The sequence below is a fragment of the Bubalus bubalis genome, chromosome 1, assembly GCF_019923935.1.
Source record: "Bubalus bubalis isolate 160015118507 breed Murrah chromosome 1, NDDB_SH_1, whole genome shotgun sequence".
Taxonomy (NCBI): domain Eukaryota; kingdom Metazoa; phylum Chordata; class Mammalia; order Artiodactyla; family Bovidae; genus Bubalus; species Bubalus bubalis.
The window spans coordinates 97,798,015-97,810,219 of NC_059157.1; positions in this window are offsets into that span (position 1 = coordinate 97,798,015).

Here is a 12,205-nt window from a genome sequence, read left to right on the forward strand (position 1 = left end):
TACCAAGAATTTAGTAAGGGTAATTAATTGTAGACAACTTAAGGTATAAATTGATTCTGTCTGTATTTTTCCACATGCCTGTTATCAGTCTCTTAAAGAGCTGCTCCTAAGAAAAGTTTCAAAAGAATTGTTGAAAATGATTTATTGCATTCAATCTGAATGCTTGATCAAGTGGAGGCATTTGTTGGCTTGTCATAATTATGTATTTATCTGAATGTTCTTTGAGACAATCACTTGGAATATTTACTTCAATCAAACTTACTAGGAATAAGTTCAAATAAAATATTATGTAGTTGAATTCCCAGATTTAACCATCTGGTCTGAAATAGTCTCTCCAGGCGGCGCTGTATGCTGTCTGATGCTGTAGGTGACTCCTGAGTCCCTTGGCCAGTTGTGCTCATTGCTCTCTCTGTATCCTGACCGGAAGGAGCTGGTCTGGATGGGGACGGTGGTGGGGAGGCGTGGGTAGTGTCCCATCCCAGGCCATGGACCCTCTCTTCCAGTCACTGAGCATGACCTCAGCAAGCTACACTGACTGCTTTTCTCCTCAGCACTGCATTTGGGGTGTAGGAGGCAGCTCCCCTATAAATAGAAGTTTGATGTGTTTTTCTGTTCCAGCAATTTCTTCCCTTTTTTATGCCTCTGAAGTCCTACAGCACTACCGTCCTGGTAATTCTCAACCCTGGATGTCTATTCAAATCTCTGGAAGCTTTTTAAAAAAGGTAACTTGGTACCTAAAGCAGCGGTTCTTGAACTTGAGCATCCGAGTAACCTGGGGAGCTTGCAAAGCACAGATGGCTGGACCCCAGGCCTGCCCTTCGCCCCACTGTAATGATTCAGTACGTCCGGGGTGGGCCTGAAAAACCTGCATTCCTCACAAGTTCCCAGGTGATGCTGAAGTTCTTGTCTGGGAACCACACTTTGAGAATCAAGACCTAGAGATCTGGAATTAACTGGTCTTAGATGGGGTCTGGTCCTGTTGTTGTTTAGTCACTCAGTTGTGTCCAACTCTTTAGCAACCCCATGAGCTGTAGCCCACCAGGTTCCTCTGTCCATGGGATTTCCCAGGCAAGAATAGCAGATTCTTTTACCGCTTGGCCACCAGGGAAGCTCAATGGTGAAGAACCTGCCTACCAATCAGGAGATGCAAGAGACACGGGTTAGCTCCCTGAATTGGAAAGATCCCCTGGAGGAGGAAATGGCTATCCACTCTAGTATTCTTGCCTGGAGAATTCCATGGACAGAGGAGCCTGGCGGGCTATAGTCCTTGGGGTTGCAAAGAGTTGGACACGACTGAGTGACCGAGCGCACAGACATACACACACACGGATGGGACCTGGGCGTGCATAATTTCAAAAATTCCCCAGGTGATTCTAATGGGCAATTAGGCTTAAGAACTACTTATTAAATCTGATGGACTTCTTTCATGGAAACACATACTTTAAAATTTTTATTAAGTTTATTAATTTTATCAAGTTAAATGTGATGTGAAAACGAGATGCAAAATACCAAGGTAGCATAACATCAACTGCTGAAAGTTGAGTGTGACCCAATTTAAATGCCCTTATTGACTTAACTATTTCACCACAAAAGCTCTAGCTGTTAGCACATATAGTACGTGTAACGCTATGAATATCTTCTTAAAATAATTCTCACTGCATACTTTAAAAAAACAACAACAGGATCCCTACATTACAGTCCCAAACATGTTTCAGTGTGTTCTACTCAGACCTCATAAGGCCGTAGAAGGAACCAACAGAGTGTTAAACAAACATGGAGAATCTAAACAAACAAATGTGTTATTGACAATGACATGGGAGCAATAGAAAACATTTTAGATGAAATAGGCTCATTTCAATTAATGCCAACACTAAAGAGCTTATAAAACCTTGATTTAGAATTAAATCTTGTGCTGTTATCATGTATCATTCTGGATCAATAAAAACGGAATGAGTAAAAGTAATTTGGGAAAAATTTTTAATTGGTAAATCATTGAAACAGAGTACTGAGTGGTTATCTTAAAAGGTCCATGGGTGTATTTCTTTACATACACGTCCTGGGAACCCTACATCAGAGTTTAGTATAACAAAGATTGCGGTGGAAATTATCCTAGGGAGGTTTTTACCAGAAGGCTGAAACACTCCATTTGGCCTGTAGCCTGCCTGTCTGGGATCATGCAGACTCTGATGTAACTAGTTTGTAATCTCATACAATAGGCATATGTGCTGAAAGGAATTCCTTAAGATCAAGATGGTTAAAAATATGGATAAGGGGAACTTTCAAATATTAAATGGTGTTTGAAATCTGATGAATGTTTTTAGAAAACTAAAACAAAAAGCTAAAGTGAGTAGATATGTCTCTTGTGAGGGCTTTATTTCTACTTGCCATTACAGAGATATTCTTTCAGATGAAACATAATAGCTGATGTTTACACAACACTTTACAGTTTTCAGAGCACTTGTGTGTATATTACTCACAGGATCTGGGCTTAATAAAAAAATATTACTTTTTGGGAAAACTATCCCAAGAAAGAGAAGTAGAAAATAATTTGCCTGCTCTTGTTCAATGATGTTTATCCATGAACTATGTATATATGGTTCTTCCCTGGTCGCTCAGCGGTAAAGAATCCACATGCAATGAAGGAGATACAGTTCGATTCCCTGGGTCAGGAAGATCCCCTGCAGATAGAAATGGCAACCCACTCCAGTATTCTTGCCTGGGAGATCCCATGGACAGATGAGTCTAGCGGGCTACAGTCCATGGGGTCACATAGAGTTGGACATGACTTCTGGACTAAACAGCAACAACACAGAAATATTTGGTACAAGCTGAGCTGGAGGTGGAGGGGAAAGCCGCAAGCTTGGCTCAGGGCTGGGAGAGAGGTGCGGGGTAAGAGATGGGGCTGTTTGGAAGGCAAGGGATAGGTGGGAGTCCCCTGCCCTAGGTGAAGCATCCAAGAATGCTCAGCTCCACACCTGGGTGGGTCTGGAGGTTGCAGATGACCTGGGCCAAGAGCCATTCATCAGAAAGGAGTCTAAAGCCAGACAGATGAAAGCGGACACTTGAGTGGGTTTCAAGATCAAGGTGCTTAGCTCAGTGCCCTGTGATGACCTAGAGAGGTGGAATAGGCGAATGGGAGAAGAGGCTCAAGAGGGAGGGGATACATGTATACATATGGCTGACTCATGATGTTGTACAGCAGAAACTAACATGACATTGTAAAGCAATTATACTCCAATAAACAATAAACAAAACAAAAAGATCAAGGACAGTATAGCTGGAAATGGGTCAAGATAAAGCAAAACAGGAGGATTGGGAGAAGGGGAGAACATAGCGTAAAGGCATGGAGGGCATGTGGGCACAGGGAACTCTCAGGCACTGGGGGTCAGACCAGGTGTGGCCACTTCCCCGCTGGGCATTTCCTCCTCCAGCCTTCATCCTGACATCGTGCCCATCATCTTCCTCGGCTTGGAGAGAGAGTCAAAGTCATGGTTTCAAGTTTGCACTTTTCCACAGATCTTTGTCTCCATTTTAGGAATGAAACCATGCCTTGGATAAATTCCTTTTCAGCAGGAATCAATTGCAGGCTTTAATATATGTATATTTTTTTGCCAAAATAATAGGCCATTATCTCAGATTATCTGAATATGCTTAAGTCATATAAACTCATAAAATTAAGACATCTTTTTTTTTTCCATAGGTATTCTGTGATGGGAAGATGGAACCAGGTTAATCTATATGCCTTCCTATTATTGCTATAGAATATAAAAAAGAGCTCACAGAGTTCTGAAAGCACATTTTTAATCCTCTTTATTACTAAACTAGAAAGGGTATCAGTTCCCTTCTTCCTACATGTACAATAGTGAGTCCCTGGCAGGCGCCCTTATCATCCTTCTTCCTATATACTAAAGAAGCTTACCCGGCCCGATCCTCCCCACGTGACTCAGCTGCAAGTTCCTTGCCAGTAAAAAAGGATGCTGCTGCTTCCTGAAAGGTCTGTTCCTTTCACTTTCTGACTCACATTTGTTATCTCTCTTGTCACAGAAGCTGATTCAACAAACATACTCAGTTATACCCTCCCCTTCATCTCACCAGTAGCAGGAGCAGAGAAGGGATGAACATGGCATTGAAACCTGGGTGCTGAAATGCCTTTAAAGAGCCCAGTGAATATTCCCACAGCAGCATCTTCAGGACAGAGTTTCTCTAGTGGACAGGCTGGCTGGTTCCTTACAGCCATATTTTCAATGAGGGCGACCCCCTGAGCTCTCGCCTTCAGGGGCGCTGGGAGGATTATGCCCAGAGGTCCTGAAAGCAAAGCCAAATACTAACATCAGTGGTGTCCACTGACCTAATCCTGTTGCCAGCTGCAAGACTGAGGAGCAGCAGGTGCGAAGGAGTGGAGAATGGGAAATGAGAAGAGGCTGGATGAGGGAGGAAGGATAATCCGAAATAACCTGGAAATGGACCGGCTTCTGTGGCAAAGCTCATGCTGGGCGGGTTCCCGGAGGCCAGGGTGGGGGCTGGCGGGCAGTGTGGGAGTATAGGATCTGGGCTCAAGAGGTCTGGCAACCCCCAGACACATAGAGGCAAACAGGCAATGCCTCTCGTGGCAATAGAAGCAGAGGGACATTCTGATGGCTGAACTGAGCCCAACAGGAATGGGGCGGGGTCCCTCTGAGGCGTGGAGGTGTGGTGGTTGGTGGCCTGTGTAGATGTGCAGGGCGCTGAGCTTGGTTTAATTCTCTGCTCTCATGATCTTGAAACTCAATACTTTTTAAACAAGGTGCTGGCATTTTCATTTTTCCCTGAACTGTGACATGGGGCCCTGTCAAGATAGGGGAGTGTGATGTTTCTTTCAGTTGACGGGGCCCCAGGCAGCAGATTGGGGCTTGGGGCAAAACTGCATTCCATTCCACAGTCTCCATCACTCTTACCTCTTCACCTTGCTTGACACTTCAGAGCAGTCTTCTTGTCCTGAAATTTCAATACTTATTTTTTGTTTGCTGCTCATCTCCTTTTGCTCGTAAGAGGCCAAGGCTTAGTCTATCTCGCTCTGGCCCCATCCCCAGTTCCCGTAGCCCATCAGTCCATGCTACAAGCCTGGCGAAAACCAGGGCGTGGGAAGGTAAGGGGTCCAGGGCTTCAGAGGAATCACTGGGCTCACAGGGATCCAGGCAGAGCTGGGGAGGAACTCAGTCCTTTACATGAGGCTTGGGAGTCTGATTCAGAAAAAAAGCAGTTCTGTGTCAGAGAATGAGGAAGCTGGTGTCGAGGAAGAGATTTGTGGTGAGGCCAGATCAGTGTTTATGCTCCTCACCTTCATCTGTTACCTGCCTCCAGCTGGCTGGATCCTGGGAGACTGGACGGAACATGTTGGCGGGAGAATCACTGGTGAATCTGAAGCAGGCAGAGGCAGCTTTAGTAAGATATGCCATTGCCGACTCTCAGGTATTTTTGATTGTCTAAGTCGTTCAGTCGCTAGGTCGTGTCCAACTCTTTGTGACCCCATGAATGCAGCCCACCAGGGTACTCTGTCCATGGGATTTTCCAGGCAAGAATACTGGAGTGGGTTGCTATTTCCTCCTCTACGGGATCTTTCCCACCCAAGAATCAAACCTGTCTCCTGCATTGCAGGTGGATTCTTTACCAGCTGAGCCACTAGCCATGTCCAAATTGGCAAGTGATATGCCAGTTTATAGAGGCTTGAAGATGAAAAGGAAATGAAAACCAGTTTTTCCCAATTGTTCTCATCCAAGCAGATTGGTGGCAACCTCAAAAAAAGCAACTATGGAAGGAAATTGCCTATGAGGCCTGATTTAAGACCTTGCTGATGATGTCCAAGGCTTTAGAATTGTCATAAAACTAGCTTTTATCGATGCACTTCTCATTATTGTAAATGCTTTGTGCTTATGAGACCCTGTACCCATGGCCACAAATGCTCATAGAGGCTACTTGACCCTGGGGTGTGTCTTGGACCCATGGTGACAATTCTGGTTTTTTGGAACTAGTGCAAAATATTCCAAAATGAAACAGCCTTCGCCTTCCTATCTGAGCACCTCCAAAATCTTTCCTCTCTCTGGATTCCCCACCCCTCCTCCCCCGATTTGCACAAGGACAAAAGAAGGTGCTGTAGCTGACATCACAATAAATGATGAGCTGGTGCCCCTGGAGCAAACCATGATAAATGTGGAGGCGCTGGGCATAGAATAATCATGTTGATTTCCGATTAGCCTGAGTGACAAGTTCGGAAAACTAGTTAAACCAAGAAAGGCTTCGATACTGGCCAACTTGCTGTTATGCCTGTTCCTGTCACCCCTTCTGGGCTCAGGTTAGAAAGATAAAACTTCCTCCTCGCTGGTCACACCCTCCCCCCACTAGTCAGAGGAGGTGAAGGTCCCTCAGACATGTGGCCGCTGGGTTTATCCTTTAGGCAGGACATTAGTTTGTGCTTTAATCAGGAGAAAACTATCTTTGACCTGTTTGATCTCTGCCATCACTAAGCATGGTAGTTCCTCTGAGGTCTCCGAGGGCAGCGTGCCTGGGTTCAGATCCAGGCGCTGACACCTGCTAGCACTCTAACCTTTCACAAATTATTTTATTTCTCTGTGCCTCAGTTTTCTTATCTGAAAAAGTAGCCCCTGCCTGGTGAGGATTAAATGCATTGGTTATCTGAGTCAGTTTGGACTGCTATCACAAACTACCACAGAGTGGGTGACTTGACCAACATTTCTTTCTCACATTTCCCAAGACTGGGAAGTCCAAAATCAAGTTGATGGAAGATTCGACATATGATAAAGACCTGCAGCCTGCTTCATAGACATCCATCTTCTGTGACCTCACATGCGAGGGGCAAGGGAGCAAACTGGGGCATCCTTTATCAGGGCACTCACCCCAATCACCTCCCAGAGTCCCCACCTCCTGATACTGTCACACTGGGGATTAGGTTCCCACGTATGAATTTGGGAGGTAGGAGGGCACAAACACTGAGCCCATAGCACCGATACATATACAGTGCTTGGTGTGCCTTAAGAATTCAGTGCATGTTGACAGTTATTCCATCTTGTTATTCTCAGCACCACCTTGTGAGCCCAGCTCTTCTGATGGGGAAATCAATTCCTGCCCTCACAGATTCCCTTCCTGTTTGGACTGACTGCTCCCGAGGCAAAGGTGTGGGCTGAGTTATATGGCATTTCTCAATTATTAATCCATTATTTAATCAGTCAGTAAAGATCTCGCAGTTCACACAAAAGGATAGCATGAACGTCTTTCATGCGGGGAATGGACTGAGTTGACTGATCTCTAGAGGCTGAATGTCTTGCCGGTGGGGCACAAGCTGTCCAGCACAGTGACCAAACAAAGCGTGTGACAAGCACAGAGAGATGGAATACATTTACGGTATTCATGTAGGGTTCCCTAGAGTCACATCAAGTCTCAGTCTCCCTAAAAAGATTGGGAACCAAATCAAACCTGGTATCAGAGTGGAACATCTCTTTCCAAGGCACCTTGTAATCAGGCATGACTCCAAGTCACGTAATCTGCCAAACAGAGATAATTACACCTGCCTGCTCTATGTTGCACAGAGACAGGGTAAGGATTAATTAAATAATGACTGCCAAGAACACTGAGCTCCTTGGAGATAAATATTCTACAAATGCAATCTTAGATTATTATTCAGAATTCCATTCTGTAAATATCAGGACAGAACTTCAGCTTATGAGACTAGACCACATGAGCATGGCTAGAAGTCACTCAGAGGATAGAAAGCCTGTCTGGAAAATTCCTGACCACCAGACTAACACAATATTAAACTTTGCTTTGTATGGTCACACACAACTCAACAGATGCTTTCTTAACTGTTATCAGGGTCTCACACGAGGCACTCAGATTTGGAGTTACAGCTTCAGTGGTGATGTTGCTCCCTTCCAGAAGAAAATCTCTCCAATGGTTAGGACCTTCTTCAGCTGATCCCTCTCCAGGCGACTTTCTCCTCATCACAGCAGAGTGACCAAATATCCAACTTTGCTCAGAATACAGGACTTTTAATGCTAAAATCAAGATAGTCCTGGGAAAGTTGGGTGGGTGGTCACCCTAACATGCTGCTGATAGTAAGGACACTAAATTGCTTTGTGACCTCAGGGATTTCTCTCTGAGTCCTGGCAACTTGTTCCATAAAATACTAGTTTTGGCAATAACATTAAGAATGAATTTTGTTGATGGTGTAGTTTTGAATACTTAACGCTTAACACTCATTGTGACTCCTGAAGGATGGCATTAGCTTTATATCCACGTAACAGATGAGGCACATGGAGATAAAGGAATTTGCTTCATGTTACACAGCTAGTGAATCGGCAGGGCTGGGGTTCCAACCCAGGACTTGGTGCCAGGCACAGGCTCTGAAGTATCACATTGTACTGCCCCTCTGGAACTTTCAGAGTCAGAGTTGATGATTGTCCTAAAAAGAGCCATTTTTTCCTTTATTTCTATTATTTCAAAATATTTTTATTATTTCTAAACATTTCCTTTATTTATATTATAACAGCTCAGTAAACAAAGGGTACCAATACAGATTGTGTGCGTGTGTGCATGCTGTCCCTTCAGTCGTGTCTGACTTCATGACCCCTTTATACTGTAACCCTCCAGGCTCCTCTGTTCATGGACTTCTCCAGGCAAGAACACTGGAGTCGGTTGCCACGCCCTTCTCCAGGCGACCTTCCTGACCCAGGGATTGAACCTGTGTCTCTTTATGTCTCCTGCATTGGCTAGTGTTCTTTACCACTAGCACCACCTGGGAAGCCTTAAGTATAGATTAAATATATGTATATATACATGCACATACACAAACCTCTATTTCTCCCATTAAAAATACAAACAAGCTTAGGTTTCCCTATGCCAGATGGTCAACAAATCTGTTATCTCCCTTTTGAGTGTTCCTCTTCCACTGAGCTGTCTCAGGCTACAGGCTGCACATGACGTATGAGGAGTTAGCCACATGGAATCATGGAGGAGGTAGTAAAGTTCTCTGCCACCATTCCTGCCACTGTATCCTGTTATTGCCCACTGGCTCTCCTGGAAACTGGCCCCAGGCCGACCCATCACAGCTTCACAACAGACTGAGCCAGCACTGGCGTGCTCTCTGCTCTCTGGGATGGCCCAGACAATCTTTGTGTCAGAGATGATCACAGACAACACTCCTTGCTTGCTTGCTGGCATCACAGCTCTCTAGGTCAGAACTGTGTCAGAATCATGCCAGACATCTGTCCCTGATGGATACAGACCCTTCTTCCCTCTCTTCCCCAAAGACTCAGGTATCTTGGGATTAGGTTGCTTTTACTTTTTCAAATCTCAGTCAAAAAGTGCTGATTACTTCTTTCCACTGCAGTTGACTTATCTCCTCACAGTTCTAAGGACAGCACTTAGCTCTGCTGCCTACAAAATGCTATAGGCTGGGTGACTTAACAGAGATTTATTTTCTCATGGTTCTGGAGGTCTGATCAGGGCACCATGCTGGGTTGTGGTGAGACCTCTCTTCCTGGTTTGCAAAAAGTCACGTTCTTGCTGTGTCTTCACATAGTGAAGAGAGTGCTTTTGTGTTTCCTTCTTCAGTTCAGTTCAGTTCAGTTCAGTCGCTCAGTCGTGATCGCAGCACACCAGGCCTCCCTGTCCATCACTAACTCCCAGAGTTCACTCAGACTCATGTCCATCGAGTCAGTGATGCCATCCAGCCATCTCATCCTCTGTTGTCCCCTTTTCCTTCTGCCCCCAATCCCTCCCAGCATCAGACTCTTTTCCAATGAGTCAACTCTTCACGTGAGGTGGCCAAAGTACTGGAGTTTCAGCTTTAGCATCATTCCTTCCAGAGAAATCCCAGGGCTGATTTCCTTCAGAATGGACTGGTTGGATCTCCTTGCAGTCCAAGGGACTCTCAAGAGTCTTCTCCACCACCACAGTTCAAAAGCATCAATTCTTCAGCACTCAGCCTTCTTTACAGTCCAACTCTCACATCCATACATGACCACTGGAAAAACCCTAGCCTTGACTAGAGGGACCTTTGTTGGCAAAGTAATGTCTCTGCGTTTGAATATGCTATCTAGGTTGGTCATAACTTTCCTTGCAAGGAGTAAGCGTCTTTTAATTTCTTGGCTGCAGTCACCATCTGCAGTGATTTTGGAGCCCCCAAATATAAAGTCAGCCACTCTTTCCACTGTTTCCCCATCTATTTCCCATGAAGTGATGGGACCAGATGCCATGATCTTCGTTTTCTGAATGTTGAGTTTTAAGCCAACTTTTTCACTCTCCTCTTTCACTTTCAACAAGAGGCTTTTTAGTTCCTCTTCACTGTCTGCCATAAGGGTGGTGTCTTCTGCGTATCTGAAGGGATTGATATTTCTCCCAGCAATCTTTATTCCAGCTTGTGTTTCTTCCAGCCCAGCGTTTCTCATGATGTACTCTGCATAGAAGTTTAATAAACAGGGTGACAAATACAGCCTTGGTGTACTCCTTTTCCTATTTGGAACCAGTCTGTTGTTTCATGTCCAGTTCTAACTGGTGCTTCCTGACCTGCATACAAATTTCTCAAGAGGCAGATCAGGTGGTCTGGTATTCCCATCTCTTTCAGAATTTTCCACAGTTTATTGTGATCCACACAGTCAAAGGCTTTGGCATAGTCAAGAAAGCAGAAATAGATGTTTTTCTGGAACTCTCTTGCTTTTTCGATGATCCAGTGGATGTTGGCTGTTTGTTCTCTGGTTCCTCTGCATTTTCTAAAACCAGCTTGAACATCTGGAAGTTCACAGTTCACGTATTGCTGAAGCCTCGCTTGGAAAATTTTGAGCATTACTTTACTAGCGTGGGAGATGAATGCAATTGTGCAGTAGTTTGAGCATTCTTTGGCATTGCCTTTCTTTGGGATTGGAATGAAAACTGACCTTTTCCAGTCCTGTGGCCACTGCTGAGTTTTCCAAATTTGCTGGCATATTGAGTGCAGCACTTTCACAGCATCATCTTTCAGGATTTGAAATAGCGCAACTGGAATTCCATCACCTCCACTAGCTTTGTTTGTAGCGATGCTTTCTAAGGCCCACTTGACTTCACATTCCACGATGTCTGGCTCTAGGTGAGTGATCACACCATTGTGATTATCTTGGTTGTGAAGATCTTTTTTGTACAGTTCTTCTGTGTATTCTTGCCACCTCTTCTTAATATCTTCTGCTTCTGTTAGGTCCATAGTATTTCTGTCCTTTATTGAGCCCATCTTTGCATGAAATGTTCCCTTGGTATCTCTAATTTTGTTGAAGAGATCTCTAGTCTTTCCCATTCTGTTGTTTTCCTCTATTTCTTTGCATTGATCACTGAGGAAGGCTTTCTTATCTCTTCTTCTGTTCTTTGGAACTCTGCATTCAGATGCTTATATTTTTCCTTTTTTCCTTTGCTTTTTGCTTCTCTTCTTTTCACAGCTATTTGTAAGGCCTCCCCAGACAGCCATTTTGCTCTTTTGATTTCTTTTCCAAGGGGATGGTCTTGATCCCTGTCTCCTGTACAATGTCACAAACCTCAGTCCATAGCTCATCAGGCACTCTATCTATCAGATCTAGTTCTTTAAATCTATTTCTCACTTCCACTGTATAATCATAAGGGATTTGATTTAGGTCATACCTGAATAGTCTAGTGATTTTCCCTACTTTCTTCAATTTATGTCTGAATTTGGCAATAAGAAGTTCATGATCTGAGCCACAGTCAGCTCCTGGTCTTGTTTTTGTTGACTGTGTAGAGCTTCTCCATCTTTGTCTGCAAAGAATATAATCAATCTGATTTTGGTATTGACCATCCGGTGATGTCCATGTGTAGAGTCTTCTCTTGTGTTGTTGGAAGAGGGTGTTTGCTCTGACCAGTGCATTTTCTTGGCAAAACTCTATTAGTCTTTGCCCTGCTTCATTCCGTATTCCAAGGCCAAATTTGCCTGTTACTCCAGGTGTTTCTTGACTTCTTACTTTTGCATTCCAGTCCCCTATAATGAAAAGGACATTTTTTGGGTGTTAGTTCTAAAAGGTCTTGTAGGTCTTCATAGACTGTTCAACTTCAGCTTCTTCAGTGTTACTGGTTGGGGCATAGACTTGGATTACTGTGATATTGAACGGTTTGCCTTGGAAACGAACAGAGATCATTCTGTCGTTTTTGAGATTGCATCCAAGTACTGCATTTTGGACTC